Below are 4,454 nucleotides of genomic sequence, written 5' to 3' on the forward strand. Positions count from 1 at the left end.
AGCCCTAAGTGTTTAGGCACCAGCCCAGACTGGGGAGGGGTAGGAGGCAGACGAGGAAGTGGGAGAGAACCGAGAGAAGCTGGAACTGGGCCTGCACTGGGGCCTGGACAGTGAGGGGGAGACAGTTTGAAGGGAAGCCGAGTGGGGGCAGAAGGCCACTCAGGGCCTCGGCCAGTGTCTGGGCTTCATCTGGTGGGAGTCATGGGAAGGGGGCTATTGAACAGGAGAGTATTTGTACCAGGTTCTAGAAGGTTCCTTGGGCTGCCACACTGAGAATGAGCTGAGGGGATGGAAAGAGGTCAAGAGGTGGCTGGAGGCCATTGATTGTCACCTGAGCAGGGAGAGGTGATGGAGGTCTGGACTAGGATGAATGGGGCAGGAAGTGGCACATTGGGGGTCGTGTAGGCAGTAAAATCAATAGGACCTGGGGCGTTAGTGGGGAAGAGCCCTGTGCAGTCTCGTGGGAGCTGCCTGAAAGCTTCCTCTTTGTGCCAGCATGAATCTTGCAGTTTCGGTGCTGTTTGACTGCCAGGAGGCACTGCGGCAGCCCGGGGTCTCTGGTCCATGAGTCCGTTCCTCATGGTGGCGGTCCAGTCTCCTCTTTCCAGGATATGCAACCCTGGCCTCTGCTGACGGCCAGACTGGCTAGCGGCTGAAACAGTGTCCCTGAGATCAGCTAACGTGCGATTCCCCCCCACTTCTACCCTGGTGGACCCCAGCTTGGCTCCAAATACTCTCTTGTAGAGAGAAAGCTTCTCATCCGGTTCTGAATTGGGTAGTGGTTCCTTGTCTTTTGAGCATGGAGGAGGAGAGGTGGAAACCCCCTGAATTCAGGGTGTGGCACATGGACAGGAAGTTTCTGTTAAAACCCTGGTCAGCTGCCCTCTACCCACCCCTCCGAGAACATATGTGACAAGCGTTATTTACTGAATGCTCAGATCTGAAGTCACCAACAGGAGCATCAAGACGGGCCGTGTGTAAGTTGTGTACCAGTAAACTCCCCTTTGGTAAGTGATGGAGACTCAGGCAGAAGCAGGAGGCAAGCTGTGAACTTGGTGGATTTGGAGGCTCTTACATACTGAACTATGTCCCTCCTAACTTCATAGGTTGAAGCCCTAACCCCAATGTGACTGCATCTGGGGATGGAGCCTCTAAGGAGGCACCTAAAGGTTAAATGAGGTCATGAGCAGGGGGGCCCTGACCCAGTGGGACTGGTGCCCTTATGAGAAGAGACCCCAGATCGCACGCTGTGTCCACACGTCTGTGGAGGGCAGGCCACGTCTACCAGCCAGGACATGGGCTCTCACCAGAAGCTGGCTGGTACCTCAATCTGGGACCTCCCAGCCTCCAGAACAGTGACAACTTAGTTTCTGTTGTTGAAGCCACCTCGCCTGTGGGATTTTATTATGGTGGCTTGAGCCGACTAACATAGAGGCTTCCGCAGCTCCTGGGCCCCTCCCTGCCCCTCACATTGTCCTTCCCAGTTCCCAAAGGGGCTGGGAGCAGGATAGTCCCAGTGTCAGGCCCAGGTCATAGGGGCAGCAGCAGGACCCCCAACCCTGAGGACAGCCCTGGAAAGTTCCCAGCCTTTTCCTGCCTTGCCAGCTGGACCAAAGGCTCGTTCTTCCCACAGGTGCACCTGGCCTCAAGTACGTCAGCACCAAACAGGCGGAACACAGACCCTGTGTTCCCAACCTGGGCCTCTTTGTGGCATCCACTTCAGGGGAAACTTTCTTCCTCTTGCACTAGGGGCCATGTCTGGGTGACCCCCTTTCTCTGGAGTGGACAGTGGGAGCAGTATCCCTGCTGGGGGGCCCCACTGAGCTGCCACTTGGGGCAGGGGAAGGAGCCCTATGGTTGTCCCCTCCTCTTCCCACTTTCTGCACTTACGTACTGTGATCCATACTTCAAATCCACATATCCCTAACACCCAGATCCCCGAGGGTCAGTGATTTCTGGAACCCTGCCCAGGGCATTTGCCTGGTGTCCCCTTGATGTCTTGTTACCTCTTCCCCTTCCCAGAGGGGGACAGAGAGAGCATAGGGAAGGCCCAGGTGGGCCATATTCGGGGGGGGGGGGGTGACTGGAACGTGCCTCCAAAATGCTTTAGTTGTAAAAGTAATATCCTCCCAAGCCCCGGATCCTGGAGCCCGGGAAGCAGGGATAGACTGTTTGAGGTGGTGGCTTTCCTTGTGAGGGGGACCCAGGTCCCTACCTCCAACACACCATCTGGGAGGAAATCTTTGGTGGGATTGGGCAGCACAGTTATGACCCCAGCTCTGCAGCAAGAGGCATCTGTGTGGCTCTCAGCCCCTCGGAAGCAGAGGAACTTCACTGAGGGAAGGATCATTTGGCCCCCCCCACCCCCTAACTGCAGGTGACGTATCTCACAGTCCTGCCTCCCCATCCTCCTCACAGAAAAAAAAAAAAAAAAGGGAAAACCCTTAGGTCCTATGAATGAGAAAGACATGAACACTGGTAAAATCCGAGTAAGTCTGTGGTCACTTGAGACATTGTGAAAGTGTCCATTATCTGGTTTGGTAATGTGCTAATACGTAAGATGCCATCATTGGGAGGAAGCTGGGCGACGGGTCAAGAGACCGCTATGCTTTTCTTTGTAACTTCTTGTGAATCTATAATTCAAAAGAAAAAGGATTTTTAAAATGACAGACCCACAGAATAGGGTAAAATATTTGCAGATCATAAATCTAATAAGGGACTTGTATCCTGAATATATACAGACAACTCAAGTATCCATTAACTGATGAGTGGATACATAAAATATGGTATATCCATACAGTGCCGCGAAAAACTAACAGGTGTTGGAAACCAGCCTGGGCTGCAGCAGGTGGAACGCTGTGTGTCCTGAATACGCGTCTGTGGTCACACACAACCCAGTGCCCACTCTACCGGTAGAGCTGGTGCCCTTGCCTGGGACTCGCTCTGAATTGCAGCTGTCTTCAGCTCCCTGGCACAGTGCTAATGGTACTCCTGCATCCCTTACTGCGTCCTCACAACAGCCTTATTAGGAGGTGCTGCCGTTATTCCCATTTCACAGATGAGGAAACTGAGGCTTGGGGAGATGATCCCCCAGTGGCAGAGTGGAGAGTGGCGCAGGTGGGAACAGAATACAGGTCTCTTACACCAGAGGGTTTTGGTCTGCGAAGATTTCTGAGGCTGCCGCCTCCCTGCCTGCCCCTTTGTCAGGCTCGCAAGTTGCAGCCTCCTTTGAGCAGCTTGGTGACTGTAAATGACCCCATACACCCCCCGTAGCCATGTCACGTGCATGACTGTGTGGTGTGAAGAAATGTGATCTCCAGCTTCCCCTCTTTGCCAGCTGGGCCGGGAGGGCCTTTCATTGGTACCAGGCAGGAGTCTGTCCTGGCATGGCCAGGTAGTACCAGGCATGGCCACGAGATGGCACACCCACCTCCAGCTCTGTCTGGATTTCCTCTTGCTTCTAAGGCATCGCGGTACCAGGCATGGCCACCAGGTGGCACACCTACCGCAGCTCTCAGTCTCGGGACTGCTGCCTGCAGACCTTGGTTTTTGTTCTATGGTTTTGCTGTTTTTATCTTGGATTATACAAAAAGGGGCAATCACACTTGTGTCAGGACCCAGTGCTGTGGCTGACAGTTATCCTCCCCCCACCTCCCTTTCCCATGCAGTAAGAGAGGTCTAGACTGCTTCCCACGGCCCCCACATGTGGGCCTTCTGTAGTGCCTGCTCCCCCCTCACCCCCCAGCTGAGCTCAGGCTGGTAGGGGGAGAACTAATCCTCTGGTCACAGGATGAGAGAACCAGCAGTGGGGCAGGCCTGGCACACAGGTCTGCGGAGCCCATTAAGCGTGAAAACAGAAGCTCCTGGACCCGCTGTCACATGGAATCCCAGGCTCCAGAGGCAAGGCCTGGGAACCTGCATCTTCATAAACTCTGCACACGGGATTGAGAACTTCTGGTCTGTGGTGCCGGGTCGCAGCTGGGCCTCCTCGTTTGCCTCACCACCTGCCGCTCTGATGCCAACCTGAGGGGGGTCACCTTCCCCAGGAGAGGGGCTGCCCTGTTTCTCTCTGCTTCTCTGAGGCTACTCGTTAAGAGGACCTGAGGAGCTGGGACAATAAACAAATGCGCCTCCCTACCCAGGGAGACCTCTGACCACAGGGCTGTGAGGAAGGTGAGGCGGCCCTGAGGGGCCCTCCAGACTAGGAGGAGGCTCCCTCACCTCCACAGGGCCCGCTGGCTGAGGGTGAGGTGAGATTGCGTTGTGGCCTCTGGGCTGGAAGGCAGGCTGCAGTTTAACGTTGTCTGGCAGTGTCTGGGGGCAGGAGCAGTTCTGGCGGTTGAGGGCAGATGCTGGGCCCAGGGGAGGTGACTGACCAAGACCCAGATGCCTTCCCTCGCCCTCTACCAGCACTGGCTGCATTCACGTCAAATAAACACTTCAGGGATAATTCA

Source organism: Panthera tigris, chromosome A2, assembly GCF_018350195.1.
Source record: "Panthera tigris isolate Pti1 chromosome A2, P.tigris_Pti1_mat1.1, whole genome shotgun sequence".
Taxonomy (NCBI): Eukaryota; Metazoa; Chordata; class Mammalia; order Carnivora; family Felidae; genus Panthera; species Panthera tigris.